Consider the following 16,633-nt stretch of genomic DNA (forward strand, 5'->3'; position numbering starts at 1 on the left):
TCTGCCAACAGTGTTTCTTATGCCACCTCATTCAGCCAAATGGCTTCAAATTCAAATTCTCACTACAGGTAATGCAGATCAACACTCTGACCCTCTCTGAAAAGATCCTACTTTACAGCCAATTTTCTCAGATATCTCTGCTTGGTGTATCAAAAAAAAAGTATGTGAATTTAATATTTATCAATATAGCATGAATACATTATGAAATAATTAGATTATTCCTAAGTTATGTAGCCCCTTTCAGAGTATCACATTGAGAAGTTATATATCACGGGCACTTATTTTAAATACAGCCCCAAATCATGAAATGCATTCTTTGGAGTGGTGCTGGAGACTGTGGCATGTTTTGGTCCATGCCAAGGGCAGGCTCACCTTGTGTCTGAGCTCATTTCAAACCATATGCTCATAACATCTCTTTACTTCAACTGACTGGTCAATTTTTTGTTCCTAAAATCACCATTCAACCTTGGATCATAAGATGTTCACACATACTTTCACAGCACCGGTATGTCTCCTTCCTAACAACTTTAATAATGGCAATTTTTCATTTATTTTCAGTGATTGATTCACCTGTCTCCCTCAGTAACTGCGACTTCCACAGCAGCAGGGACCATGTGCATTTCTGCTTACCAATATGTCCCCAGAAACTAGCACAGCTTCTGAGATACAGTAGGGGCTTAACAACTAGCCACTGGGGGAAAGATGCTATGAAATATACTCATTGGTGGAAATGTTTCTGCTTCTAAGAGTGGATCTGCCAAAAATCATTCAAATCAAGGCTAAATAAGGTTAAGGCTCAGCTATGCTGTTTTTTTCTTTAAAAAAAAATACAAGAAAGACTTTGCTGCTATTTGGGTTTAAACTGATTTTGGAGACAATTATCAAAAGGTTTGACTAACAATTTAACAACACTCATTTGTATATGTATGGAGATGACCAATTTTAAAACTTTTTTTTTTAATGGAATAAGAGTTCATTATCAAAAAGGTTCACCCAGATTAGGCCAAATTTAAAAAGATAAGAAAAACTACCACTTACTTTGTCAGGCGCTCTCTCTCTATTATTTTCATTTAATCCTCATATCTGAATCTTACCCCAGGTCACAGATGAGGAAATGGAGGGAGCAAGAGGCTGGGGTTAGACAGTGACTAAGTGGCAGAACCAGGATTCACATCTAGGTCTATTTGATTCCAAGAGCTTTGTCTTAAATCTAAGCCAAACTTTAAGCTAAAAAATTAATGCTGACATTGAATAATAATGTATTTGTTGCTCCCTCTTATGAAAAGGTACAAGACTACAGCTTAGTACCATCAACTGGGGCAAGTATTTAAAATAGAATTTGGATGCCAATGATGGGGTATCAGGGAAATGAGAAAATTCACAAAAAAGGAATAAGGAGGGATATTAACTAACATTAACCGAAAGCTTGTTTTATGCTAGATACTGTATTAGATGCTTTCATAGTAACATTTATTTTAATCCTAAGACTCCTGTGAGATGGGTAATAACAGTCAAGAAAAAAGTGGTATAGAGTAACTGGTATTTGGCTACTCCAATGCTCCTTTCCCCCTTTCTTTCTAACGATGTGAACCACCCACATTTCAGCTGAGTATTGTCTGGAATAAGGACAACATTCCCCAGTCTCTATTCCAGCTTAGTGAGGTCACAATACTAAATTCTGGTCAATGAAATGTAACAGGAAGTGTATGACAGCCTCTGGGAAATTTCCTTAAGAGATCATAGATGCTTGCCTTTCTGTGTCTCCTTCCCTTCCTTCCTTCCTCCTTTCTACATTGCATGTGATGGATAAAGCTCCATCTAGGGCTATGAGATTGAGGACCTCATCTGATGTTTAGCAAACCTAAAAAGTGGAACCAGCCTAAGCCTCAGGAGATTTGTGAAATCATAATACCAGTTCTGGATTGTCTCTCTAGAAATTTTTTTAATGTGAAAGAGAAACAAACATCACTTTGTTTATGCCACTGTTCTTTGCAGTCTCTGTAACTGGCAGCTAATTTTAACTAATCCAGAAACTTATCCAAAGTGATCATGTAAGCTTCAAACCCAGGCCCACCAGTCTGCAAAGTCCACCCTCTTAGGCAGAAGCCTGAAGAACTCCTGATTATAATCTGCAAAAGATTGGTGGTGGGGGAAGAGTGTGTGTGTGTGTAAAACTGCTGACAAGAATTTGACAGAAGGAAAGAAGGAAAGTTCGAATATGCTCGCAATTCTGCATACCTAAGAGACAATCAAAGGGAATATGCTACTGGACAGTAAAGAATATAGTCTCCATCAGAGGTGGACAGAGAAAGATCTGTCAGCTCCATGGATCTGGAAAGAGAAAGGAAAGAGAAGCTGTGTCTCTGAAAGATGCTGCTGTATTTTATTTCCCATCTATATTTTATAAATTTCCTATATACATTTATTATTCTGTTCATAGAAAATTCTAAAAGACTCAGTCACTATTTCCACAGCCAAATTTGTCAAAGTGTAAAATTGTGTTTAGAAGTCTCATCATAATTATTAAGCACTCATTCTGTGCCCATCAGTATGCTAGATATCAAGAACAATATCAAAAAGCATCAATATTGGTTTCTGACCTCAAGCAGCTGAGAACTTAGGTGAACACATAGAAAACAACCAAGTACTACTTACATGAAGAGATGGATCAGTGCAGGTGTTAATAATCAGAAAGGGACTCATGAAAGAGAAGTAAAATTTAGAAAGACCTAAATTCTATATGTTTGCCTTATCTGCCCCAAATATTGTCTTAAAATGACCAATCCACCCTCAGGGCTCAGTCAATCTCTTTCTGGTAACCTGAGAAAATCCAGAAGAAAAAGACATAGAAATACTCTGTTTTCTACAGCATCCCATTGGTTTGGGGAAATATCTAGTGGTAGGCTCCTCACATTCATATGATAAAGGAGATGACTGTGAGCAGCAATGTGGCCGTTTCCTCTGCCCAATGGCACAAGCAGAGTCACAAATAACAGAAATGAAAGGATCACTACAAATTGTGTTATTGAACTGCATGACCTACATGGAGAAATCAACTCACTCCTAGGTTTGGCAGGGCCTTTCTGAGTTGATTCCCTGAAAAACAAAACAAAACAATAAAACCCAAACCAAACCAAAAAATAAAAAAAAAAAATTAAAAAAAGAGAGACTCTGAGTGTCTTCATCTCTGCTCCATGTGGCTGCCTTGATAAGAGTTCAGATTTCTCTGTGTCATGAGAAAATTTTTATGATTAATGGAAGACAGAATATTATCCAGTATTAACAGTTATTTTCCAATTCTGTATTATAAAATTATTTCTGATAATGGAAAATTCTCTATTTCTTTAAATTAATTAAAACATTGAAAGTCTACAGTGTATAAAAGAAAGCACTGGAGTTCTGGAGAGGTGAGGCAGAATACGAAGGTAAACAGGAATCATTATTCCTTTTCTCAGAGGTATGTAATCTACAGGGGAAGCATGCAGCACCTGAAAGGGGAGGAGAGGTTGGTGGGCCACGCAGGGTTGAAGGAGGAGCATAGGAACATGGGTCTGGGAAAGTTTGGCTAGCTTTACAGTGCTCAATTGAAATACTACTTTGCAATATTTTCTCAACACCAGGGTTCAAGTTTGTTAGTCCTACTGAGACATCAAGTCAGAAGAAAAGAACAAAAGTGAGAAGGCATTCATGGCTTTGCATTCTCAGAAAGTCTTCCTGCTGGTTCAACTCTGTATGATTGAGCATATTGTCATTGATGAAGAATTTTTATTTATTTTTGATCAAAGACTTCACCATATTTTCCTGACCTTTTCAATCTCCTTGTTGCAGAGTTTTAAGGTGAGCTCTCCTCGGGCCTGGGAGAAATTCTGAGAATGACCCCTGAGAATGAGCTCAGTGGTGAGAAGTCCAAGGACAGGATGAGTTCGACATTGCAAGTGTTTTTGGAATAAGGTAGGTTGACTAGAAACTGTAATTGTGCAAGGCCAGCTGTGCACTACAGTGTGAACTGATCCCTTATCATGGTCCCAGTCTTAAATATTCATGACCAATTACTCTGTGTTCTCATCCCACTATGCTGATTGACCCTCTGCCTTAACTATATGGCATCCCTTCCTTTTATGACAAGTGTTAGGAAGGTGATCTTCCAGGCTCTCCTTCAAGGGAAAAACACGATTTCCTGCAGCAGGATGCCCGCCATCTCCAGCTAATCTGTCTTCTGGGAAGATGTCCAAATATTTCTTTGAAAGTTTCCCATGCATCCCATTTAAAGAATATGTACTGTCATCTGGGTCCCATATTGGAATCTGCCACACAGGAGCCAGCCAGTTATTGACTATTGTCTCTTTCCCATCCATAAAATGAAGACTTCTAAGAAAATATTTGCAAGTGAAGCCAGGCTGAAAGCTTAGAATTAAAGCAGAGTTAGTGCTCCTTAGCTCCTGTGAAGTGATATAAAAAAAGGCTTGGTGGGTTCTGCTAGTGACTGAGACAGTGCTTGCTGGGATCCCTGTAAGAATTCAATCTGTGTTCCCTGGACCATGTTGAAATCTGGGCAAAAGTTTTCCTGATACTGTGAAAACAGCTGGTTTCTGAGGTTCCTCATAGTCAACTTTTTCATTTCTTTGATTTGAAGTAACCCAGGTCTAATACCAGCTAGGCCTTGATTCCATGCCCCTCCCATCTTTTTTTCCTCAATGACTGTGTGTGTATGTATTTGTGCATATGTGTTTCTTGGCCTAATATTAGGATATCTGTTAATTGTAATACACATTTAATACTGAACTTCAATTCTAATCTTAACTGATTCTCTAAGACTAGGACATAATATGTATGCATATGTATGTGTATGTGTGTGTGTATGTATGTATATATACACACATATATATAGTTTGTTAAGAATTTTTAAGAATCAATATAAATTGTAAAAGAACAAGATTCAGAACATTTTAGAAATAGAGGAAAAGAGATATGAGTCAGAAAGTGTATGAGAATTGGTATCTTGGCTTCTGCTGGTGGCTCTTCTGGCAGTGAGATCTGGCGTAAGCCACTAACAGTCCAGGCAGGAGTTTCTGTTTTCTATGTGTTTAATGTAACTATCCTGGACTATATCAGAAAAGAAGATAGGAATATTTCATGTTCCAGATATCTCAGACTACGTTTCATCTTACCACTCATTTATCATCCAACAAATGTTTATTCTATGCCTACTGTGTGCAAAACACTGGACTGGTTTCTGAGGATACATTGGTCCATTTGATGGATCTGGCCTTTGCCCTCCTGGGGTCCACAAGTCTCCAAGCATTCCTCCAGGGACCGTTAGGCTGGACATGATAAATCAGTGGGGACTAACTAAACAAACCCCAGTGTGTCCCCACACCAGAGTTCTCTTTGTCTTTGTCTCCTGAATCCTATGTATCCAAATGCAGGAACACCTTCCAATTATCCACTTATTCTACTAATTTATCTCTGCTAACTTCTTTATCTCCAATTCAGTCTCTCCACCAAATTGTTTTTGGAGGATTTAAAAACAAATAAACATGTGCCCTCAAGAAACTTATAGTTTTAAAAAAAAATAGAGGCAAATATGTAGCTGGATATATGAGCAAATTCAGGGCTGAGTAAAATCTCCTAGTACAGGATATTGACATGGTTCAGAGCCTATGACTCAAATATGCTTTATAATAGCTGAATATAACCAGGTCACCTTATGAAAAAGAGCAGTATGATAATAAATCAGGCGTCCTTTATCTCATTACAAAATTGAAGGGCAAAAGTAGTTGGGTCTTACATTGGTATATGAAAGAGTGGGCTAAAGTGGAGAGGACTTCCCAGATTTCTCAGAGAAATTGAGACCTAAAGGGCAAATTAAAAAAAAAAAAAAAACTTAAGGCTTAAGGAAGCCTGTTGTTTTTGTGAGCAGAATAGATTTTTGTGTCTGGTAAAGGCCTCTGTGTAACTGGGGGAGTTACAGACAGATTGATTACAAGTAAAAATGAGGGGGGGAAGCATACTAAAGGATGAAACAAATATGTAAGTGGGTGTAAATTTTATAATTTTACCTTCATCTTTGAGTGAACTTGATTATCAAATAAAATGCCTGGATTTGCTTAATTTACTTAACCAATTCAATAATCAGATACAAAATTTTGTTCTTCAGGGTCCTCAAGGACACAAACACACAAAAAATATGTGTGCATTCTGACAAAACATAATCATAATGCAAATAATTTCTATTTATAAACTATTTTATAGTTCATGCATATCACTCAAACAGTGTATTACTGTCATTTCAAAATAACATGCTCTCTCCTCTGTAGTCTGCACACCTGAGAGTGACAGCATCTCTTAGCAGTCCCCAGTCTTGCTGAGTCATTCGGTTCATCCTCCTGTAGCTCAGGCATCATTCAGAGGCCCAACAGGTTGAGAATTGACAAGTGCTTAACTATGGATCCCTAACTTACTCTGGAGGAATGCTGTAAGACTGTGGACCTCAGGAGGGTAAAGGTCACATCCATCACATAGACTAGCACATCCCCAGAACCCAGTGCATTGTTGTGCATATGGCAGGCACCCAATAAATATTTGTTAGATAATAAATGAATGGGTGAAGTGAAGTCTGAGGCTTCTGAAATGCACATTTTCTCTATCTTGTATAGTGCAGGGTCCTCTCAAGATTTAATCCCTAGCTCTGTCTACATTAACATGTTCTTATTTGATTGAAGAATCAACACACTTAAAGACTGGGATTTGGAAGTGAGAAGGAGTACATGGAAGTGATTCAGGAAGACAAGGAAATGAGACACAAGTGGCAACATTTGTCAAAGTAAGATAAAAGAATACTTATTACAAGATTACTTATTATATTTCTCATGTCTGTTCATGTCTTCATCTTCACCTTCTGGTAACATATACATCCACGTTGAATTGAGCCATTTTCCCCAAATCGAGGAACTTGTGACTTTGAAGTACCATAATATCTTGAGATTTCTTTGATAATTTTTGACCAATGGGTTCTAGAGATGCTGGAAACCCTGACAGTATAAAATAACAAGACAGTGTAAAAACATGAGTCAGAAAATCATGACTGCCTTTAGACATAGCTACTTAAATATAGCATGGTGACTAAAAGTATGGATTCTGGAGCAAGACTACTTAGATTCAAATCCTGACTTTGCCCTTGTGAGCTGTTTGATTTTTGTTGTTAATTAATTTCTCTGTGCCTTAGGTTTGTATTTCAAAAATGAGTTGTGTTGAGGATTAAATAAACAATATTGTTAGAGCAGTTCTAGGCATATAGGAAGTGCCATATTAATCTTAGCTCTTGTCGTGATCATAGGTAAGTCACTTATCCAATCTGGGTTTAAAGTTTCCAGGTATAAAATGAGAGATTTTGACTAGATTTTCTCTAAGGCCCTCCTGAACCTACTGTTTGCAAATGCTTATAGTCCATGTGCTTTTCTACATATATGTATGTAGTTTGTGATAGGAAAGTGCATGATTAGTAAATGCTTTCCTTGATTGATGCAAGGAGATGTTATTAGGGGATTGAGACTGTCTTCTTCACTAGGCCAAATTCCTTGAGGGTAAGAGTGTATCTTTTCCTCCTCAGGATCCCAAGGCCTAATGTGGTGCCTGGGGACAGTGGGTGCTCTGTAAACTGTTAATAGATATGGAATAAATGCCTATGTCTTGTGTACCCAGATATATGGGAATGGGAAATGGTTGTAACTCCTTCCTAGGCCTTATCTCAATTAAAGCTACTTACACCGAATATTCAAAAAACATTAGTGCTCTCTACTGGAGACATTCCTAGTACAGGAATTCAAGTTTGAGTTTTTGATGGCAAATTCTGATTTGAGTTCATAAGTCCTGGATTTGAGAAGTAGGGTATAGCAGATACACATAGTTTACTGTGTTGCAAGCACAGATTTGGTGTTATGGCACTGAGGATGGCATGATCAGCATTAAAATGCCAAGTCTCATTTCTTTGCCATGTATTTATGCATTTTTTCCAGAGCAGCTTTATCTATAGATTTGTACACATGTTGTGTTTGCTCTGATTCATTTTAAGTAAAAAAAATAAAAGAGAGAGAGACATAGCATTAATTGAAAAAGTAATGTTAAGAAAATGAAAAGACAACCCACAAAATGGTAGAAAATATTCACAAATAATATATCTGATAAGGGACTTGTATCCAGAGTTCATAAAAACAAAACTAAGCAAAACAATAGGATTTACATTTCTCATTTAAGTTATTATTTTCTCTACACCTCAAGTCTTTTTTTTTTTTTGTCATTACTGTTTTCTTTTTCATTAATTGAATATTTTCTAATATTAATTTTTAACTTCTTTAATGAATTTCTTGCTATATATTTTTAGTTATTTACTTAGTGATTGCTTTAGGCCGTACCATATATGTCTTATCAATAACAGTTTCACAATTACACCAGCAATTTCAGAGAATTTAGAAACAGCATTCCCATATAGCTCTACTCTCTTTTCTTTCTTACTGTGGTATTCTTGTCATAGATATTATCTCTATGCATGTTATAAGCCCAAAAGTACATCATTATAATTATTATTCCTTTATGTAATTTTATGTCTTTTAAAGAAGCTGAGAGGAGAAAAGAGAGCAAGTTTATACGTATAACTTTTTTCTTTTTTTTTAATTGAGTTATAGTCAGTTTCCAGTGTTGTGTCAGTTTCCAGTGTAGAATACAATTTTTATGTTATATGTATAATTTTTCTCATATTAGCCTTCTTTCCATTTCAGGTTCTATGCATTGGTTCCTTTGGATTCAAGTGAAACATCTGGAGTCAATTCTTAACCCAATGTTGGTTTGTTCTCACCAACCTCTTTGCCCTGCTATTGGAAAATATGTTACATTTCTGTATGTTATATGCCCACAAATACAATTAAGTGTATACTGCTTTATGATTTTTAAACAAGATAAGAAAGGATAAGAAATAGGCAATTATACTCCTTTATAATTGCATAATTACCTTTATCAGTGTTCTTTGTTTTGTGTGTGTGTGTATTCAAATTACTGTCTTGGGTCACTTGCTTTCAGCCTGAAGAACTAACTTTAGTATGTCTTGTAAGGTAGGTCTACTGGCAGCAGATTCCTTCAGATTTTGTTTTCCAAATGTCTTTTTATTTCATCTTCATTTTTAAATGATAATTTTGCTGGATATATGATTCTTGATTAAGAACTTTTAAAATTTGAGGGCTGAGAATAGGTTATCCTATTGCCTTCAGCCCTCTACTGTTTCTGATGATAAGTCAACTGTTAATCTTATAGGAGTTTCCTTAAGCAAGATGTCATTTTCCTCTTGCTGCCTTCAAGATATTCTTTGGCATTTTTACTATGTGTCTATTCATGGGTCTTTCTGAGTTTATCCTACTTGCAGTTTGTTGAACTTCCTGGATATGTAGATTTAAATTTTTTAGGAAATGGGAATTTTTTAGCCACTAATTTTTCAAATATTTTTCTGCTCCTTTCCTTCTCTGTTCTTCTGGTGCTGCTTTTACATGTCTGTTGGTATACATTAGTGTCCCACATTTCTCTGAGACTTTGCTCATTTTTTCTTCATTCATTTTTCACTCTGTTCTTGGATTGCATAATTTCTATTGATCTATTCTTAAGTACTTTTACTTTCTGCCTGTTTAAGTGTATTATTGATTCCATCTAGTGAATTTTTAAATTTCAGTTTTTGCTCCTTTCAGTTCCAAAATTTCCATTTGGTTATTTTTAATAATTTCTGTCTCTTTATTAATGTTCTCTATGTGATGTGACACTGTCATCATGCTTTACTTCTAAAATCATGGTTTTCTTTGTTTCTTTGAACATATTTATAATGGCTTCTTTTCTCACATCTGTTCTCTCCTGCAGGTGGCTTTATTGCCTGCTATTCTTCTGGTATCTAGGCCATAATTTCCTGCTTATTTTGCATGTCTCATATTTTTTGGAAAATGAACATTTTAGATATTGCAGCAACTTTGGGTACTGGCTTCATCTCTCCCCTCTTTCAGTGCTTGTCATTGTTGTTAGCTTGTTTACTTGTTTAAAGACTAACTGGATTATTTTAGTGTTGTCCATTCCCTTCTCTTCCTCCTCTATCCCCTAAACAGACACAGGGTAAAGCCTCTGATGTTTTTCCTCAGGGATTCATCCTTGGACATGCCCAGCCACTTTGGGATAACAAGGTTTTAGCAGGACTTAGGCAGTGTTTGTCTAGTTACCTGACCACACTAACCTATGAAACTCCACTAAGTGCTGGTTAAAAGCTCTACTGTTCATAACAATGCCCTGGAGAATAAATTATTTACACCCTAATCCAGTCAAATTCAGGCTGCTATGAAGGGACAGTTCCTGATGGTCAAAGTTTGAAATTTATTCAGACTCTAGTTCTTGCAGCTGGTTTCTTATTTTTCTCCAGGAACTAGTTGGCTTATCATTTAGCCTGTATCTTCAATGAATTTATCAGTCTCCTCCCCATTGCCTCTCACCAACACTTCTACTCTTTTTGAAAGCACACTTAGATTTGAACTTCATATGCTGTTGCAAATAAAGTTGGCTCCTTTGGGGAGATAATTTGAACTCTCTGTTCTATGGTCTGCCTTTCCTCCGAGGGAAAATCTCTGAGCCACAACTCTGGTGCTGGAGTAAGGAACAATAGGTCAATTCTAAGTGACAGCCCAGTTTGAAGAAGTAAATGCTCAGTGGATATATGGGCAAGAGCCCCAGGTGTCCTTGGCTTGTCTCCCTTGGCACAAGCCCATGTCCTATGAGCTGAGTCAATAGCAATTGGGACCTCAATGTCCTACCATGCCCAAGGTAGAACCTTTGTCTCATGAGAGGAAACGTGGTGGAAGAATGGGGCCCCCACCTGTTGGCTGCAGTAGTACAGAACTTTGCCTCAGCAACAAGTATCTAGGGGCAGTATGAGAATTGCTAATGTCATGTCTTTCCCAGGAAGACAACCCTCCAACCAGGACCTGGGGGGAGTCAAAAAATTGTGTTCTTGGTTGTACAAGTCTGGGTGGAGTTCCCAGCTCAATGAGTCGAGAGGGGAAAAGTGCGGATCTTCAAATACTAAAGACTCATCATTTTATGGAGCTTTAGTAAATATTCTTGAGTAAATGTGTCCTCATTTGCTGTATATGTGTAGCGGCATTTCCATTTGTGTATGCTCATAAGGCCAACTATTTTTAAATGTGTTTTAAAAATAGTTTTCATCAGTTTTTTTGAGGAGTGATTCTGAGTTGCACACCATCGTGCCAGAAGTGGAGCCAGGAAGGGGAAACTGATACAGTATAGATTAGCATTCTCTTTAACTGAGGGCTTGCTGTATCTTTGGTTGATAGTGGAAGGCCTAAGATATATTTGTAGTATTAAAAATAAAAATTAAAAAATAATTTTCTAATGTTAGTATGTTAGAAGCAAAGCCTAAGATGGCAATTCCTGTAGATGATTTGTTGCTTGAATCCTCTGAGAAGAAATATTTAGAGAAGTGGAGACATAGGAGGATGCAAGTTCCCAGGCATTTCTCAAGGGAGATCATGTAAGCATTTCTAGAAGCCAGCACTCAAAGCATCTTGGGATGGATACTCTGCTGTAAAGAGACTAAGAGAGTTCAATATCAGCTATCAAAATCAACCTCATAAAAATAATCATATTAAAGATTATGTAGAGTAAAGAAACTCAGTGTAGAGTTTACTAACAGCTGCTCCAAGAACCCAAATCAACCACATAAACAAAATTGTAGCAACAGTAAAAAAAACAATATAACAGCCACTCTTATTGGACACTTTCTACCTTTAATGAAGTACACTTACTATCTCTAATCCTCATGATCACACAGTAAATTAGATATTATTCCTACATTTATGCAAGTGAAGAGATTAGACTTAACATCTTCTAGGTCACTTAGCTTGGTTCTAGAGCTTAGTCTCAGATGCAAGCTCTCTGACTCCAAGGCCTGTCCTCTGTCCATTACTTACACAAAACTGTCCAAAAAGGGGTGAAGAAATGAGAAAAGAAAGAAAAACAAAGGGTAAAAATAGATAAGAGAATAAAGTGGTAAGGAAAAATGTATGAAAGTATAGTCATGCATGGGAGTGCCAGGGCAGGATCAACAGGTTCCCCTGTAGCTCTTCATTAGCACAAATACCCTCCAATTTGGTCTAAGCCTTCTGAGGTGAGCTTCATCAAGGCTCAACAATGCTGAACCCACAAATCCTTTCAATGTAGCCCTATTTCTACGTTGGGTTTTTGCTGAGAAGTCTGAGGAAAAACTCCCTTAAACTTTCCAGAAGCCCAATTGTTTGAGAGCATCTATGATACATACTGTATCTCCTCAGAGAGTCTTTTTCTCATTATGTCATACTCCAAGGATGCAACCATAATGATTCTGAGGTTTAAGCAAAAGACTCTTCAGTCACGTCCTTCATTTCATATTTGACCCCTCCATCTTTTTTCTTTTCTTTTCTGGCAACACCCTGGATTTGTTCTTTGCTTGGAAACCATTTATGAATTTAATTTTAGGATCATTTCCCTTCCTGGGAACTGCTGCTTTGTGTCTTCCTATTCCCCTTCCCAAAATTGAGTTTATGGTCTCCATAAGATTATATATCATGACAAAAGTATCTTACAAGTCTCCTTCAACTTTCACTGCATTTTGCAAATTTTGATGAGTTGTATTTTTATTTTTATTTCATTGAATACATTTTAAAATCCCTCTTGAGACTTATTTGACCTATGTATAATGTAGAAGTGTGTTGTTTACTATCCAGGTATTTTAGGACTTTCCAGCTATCTTTCCATTGTTGATTTCTAGTTTAATTTCACTCTAGTCTGAGACATACATTATAACATTTCTGTTCTTTTCAATTTTTAAGGTGTGTTTAATGATACATAATGAGGTCTAGCTTGGTGAATGTTTCATGTTAGCTTGAGGAAAGTATGTATTCTGATGTTTTTGGTATTCTATAAATGTTGATTACATCCTGTAGATTCCAAATAGAAAAATCAATCAATATAATATACCACATTAAGAGAGCAAAGAAAAAAAATGGTCATCCAATTGATTCACAAAAATCCTTTGATCAAATTTAATAATTTTTCTGTTAAAAAAATACTAAAAAATTAGGAATAGAAGAAAACTTCCTCAACATGATAAAAACCATGCATGAAAAATCCACAGCTACATCCTACTCAATGATGAAAGACTGAAATCTTCTCCCCTAAGATAACAAAAAAGACAGTAATGCCCATTTTTCCCTCCTCTATTTAACGTAGTATTAGAGGTACTAGCCAGTGTAATAAAACAAGGGAAAGAAATAAAGGGATTTAAAATTGGAAATGAAGAAATAAATTCTCTCAACACACGACAAGATATTAAATATAGAAATATCAAAGATTTCACCAAAAAATAGAAAAAATAAACGAATTCAGCAAATTTGGAGGATACAAAATCAACAATTAAAAATCAGTTGCATTTCTATACACTAACATGACAATTCAAAAAATTAAGAAAGCAATCCCATTTAAAATAGGATCAAAGTGATTAATTAAAAATAAATTTAGCCTAGAAGAAGAAAGATTTGCATACTGAAAACATTGCCAAAAGACATTAAATAAGACATAAAGAAATAGACATCCATGTTCATAGGTGGGAAGTTTTAATATTGTTAAACTGTCAGTACTACTCAACAGATTCTACAGATCTCATGCAATTCTTATCAACATTCCAATATTTTTTCCAGAAAATAAAAAGTTCTAAAATTCATAGGGAATTTCAAGAGATCCCAAATAAACAAATAAAAAATCTTGAAACAGAATAACAAAGTGGGAGATATCATACTTCCTGATTTCAAAACTTAGTACAAACTATTGTAATCCAAATAGACATATAGACGAATACAGTAAATAAATCTTCTCATATGCGGTCAAATGATTTGGTAAAGGTGTCAAGACCATTCAGTGGGAAAAGCACAATATTTTCAACAAGTGATACAGAGGAAATTCGATATTCACATGCAAAAGAATGAAGTTATACCCTTACCTTCCTCCATATTCAAAAATTTACTCAAAATAGAACAAAGATCTAAATGTAAAAGCTAAACAAAATCTCTTAGAAGAAAACGTAGAGGAATCTCTTCATTCTATTGGGTTTGGCAATGATTTCTTGGATATACACCAAAGGTGTTTGTAGATAACAAATGAAAAAATAGATAAATTGGTTTTTACAAAAATTTAAAACTTTTGTGCATATCAAAGTACAATATCAAAAGAAGAAAGGGTAACTCACAGGATGGGAGAAAATGTTTACAAATCATACATTTGATAAGAAATTAATATACAGAATATATAAAGAACCCTTTAACTCAGCAACAACAAAAACAAAAACAAAGAGCTCATTTCAAATATAGTCAAGGACTTGAAGACACCTTCCCCAAATAACAAAGATAAATGGCCAATAAGTATCTGAAAAGGTGCTCATCATCATTATTCATTAAGGAAATGAGATACATTTCACACACATTAATATGGTTGCCATTTCTTTAGAAACAGAAAACAAATTTTGGTAAGGATGTAGAGAAATTGAGAATCCTGTACATCATTGGTAGGAACAAATTGAACAGCTAATGTAGGAAACAGTATAACTATTCCTCAGAAAATTAAACATAAAATTACCATTTGATTCAACAGTTCAACTTCTAGTTATATATCTCAAAAGAACTGAAAGTAAGAACTCAAATATATAGTTGTACACCAATGTTTATAATAGCATTATTCAAAACAATACAAAAAAATGGAAACAATCTAGTTATCCACTAACATATGAATGGGTAAATAAATTGTAGTGTATTTGCTGGTCAGAATGGCTGTCATCAAAAGAACACAAGCAACAAATATTGGCAATGATGTGGAGAGAAGAAACCCTTGGTGGGCTCTTGGTGGGAAAGTAAATTCATGCAGCCACTGTGGAAAATAGTATGGAGATTTCTCCAAATATCTCAAAATATAATTACTATATGACCCAGATTCCACCCCTGGGTATATAAAAGCAAAACCAAAACCAAAACCAAAAACACTAATTTGAAAATATACATGCATGTCAATGTTCATAGCATCATTATCTACAATTGCCAAGATATGGAAGCAACCTAAGTGTCCATGAACAGGTGAATGGATAAAGAAGATATGATATACACACACAGAGAGATAGACAGATATAGATAGATATAGTATGTATAGATATTTATTGTATACTACACACACACACACACACACACACACACACACACACACACACAATGGAATACTACTCAGCCATAAAAAATGAAATTTTGCCATTAACAGCAACATGGATGGACTTGGATGGCATTATGCTAAGTGAAATAAGTCAGACAGAGAAAGACAAATACTATATGATATCACTTATATGTAGAATGTATAAAATACAACAAACTATTGAATATAACAAAAACAACAACAAAAAAGGAAGCAGGCTCACAGATATAGAGAACAAACCAGTGGTTACCAGTGGGAAGTGGGGCGGGAAATTAAGGTATGGAGGAGTGGGAGGAGTGGGAATAACACACTATTGAGTATAAGACAGGCTACAAAGATGTACTGCACAACAAAGGGAACATAGCCAGTATTTTGTAATAATTGCAAATTAAGTGGAAATGTGAAAGTTCTATAATAATTAAAAATTAAAAAAATAAAATAGAGTGTTGTACATTCTTACCATGGAATGTTATTCAGCCTTAAAAAGAAGGATATTCTAACACATGTTACAGTCTAAATAAACCTGAGGACATTATGCTAACTGAAATAAGACAGTCACAAAAAGAAAAATACTATATGATGTCATTTTTATGAGGTATCCAGGGTAGTTAAATTCATAGAAACAGAAAGTTTACTCACACTTACCAGGAGCTTGGGGAGAGGGAAATGGAGACTTGTTTATTGAATACAGAGTTTCAGCTGAGCATGATGCAATGGGTTGGAGGTAGATAGTGATGATGATTGTAACATCTATGTGAATATACTTAATTCCACCATATTGTACACTTTAAATAGTTAAAATAGTAAATAGTTGTGCATATTTCATCAAAATAAAATAATTAGGTACTTTAAGTGGGAGGGAAATAGAACTTGATTGTCTGCATTGTCTATATTAATGGACAGTCAGCAGGGGCAGAGAGAGATTGGGGCCTTAGACCAAATATATCAGGGGAGGAATTCATTACTCATGTTTTATCAGGGACTGTTTCCTGGGCTAAGAGTGAGCACCATATTCAATGCAGCCTGGGACCACTGTCCACAAAATAGTGGTCAGGAAATAAGATCACATTATCTGAAGTAAAAGGAATTCCATCCAAATAACACTGTTGAGTGGCACAACCACACTTCCATGGAAAAAGAGACACAAGGAAGAATATTCCAGAGTTGTCATATCAGTCCTAGTACAGTCATAGAAACAGAATCCACTTTAGTTTGTTTAAACACAATAAATTTGTACAGGTGATAAAGGAATAGAGATCAAAGAACACAAAATTCTTCATCAAAGCCTTTACTTTTTGGCCTATAGGTAATGAGGGATATTTATTACCCTTTG

At 35.7% G+C, this 16,633-nt stretch overlaps 1 protein-coding gene across 10 annotated transcripts in view; it reads left to right on the top strand.

The window, feature by feature from the left end:
- Positions 1 to 12,861, top strand: part of LOC135320748 (actin-related protein 3B-like) — a 41,758-nt gene extending 28,897 nt beyond the window's left edge. For 9 of the 10 annotated variants that reach the window (XR_010380035.1, XR_010380031.1, XR_010380027.1 and 6 more), the window contains 4 exons: positions 3,621 to 3,730; positions 3,829 to 3,951; positions 6,723 to 6,823; positions 8,775 to 12,861. The gene's annotated coding sequence lies outside the window, so the exon portion shown is untranslated. The remainder of the gene's footprint in view (positions 1 to 3,620; positions 3,731 to 3,828; positions 3,952 to 6,722; positions 6,824 to 8,774) is intronic. The other variant, XR_010380029.1, reaches the window with a different exon arrangement.
- Positions 12,862 to 16,633: the final 3,772 nt, after the last annotated feature.

This window comes from Camelus dromedarius, unplaced genomic scaffold (genome assembly GCF_036321535.1).
Source record: "Camelus dromedarius isolate mCamDro1 unplaced genomic scaffold, mCamDro1.pat HAP1_SCAFFOLD_114, whole genome shotgun sequence".
Classification (NCBI taxonomy): domain Eukaryota; kingdom Metazoa; phylum Chordata; class Mammalia; order Artiodactyla; family Camelidae; genus Camelus; species Camelus dromedarius.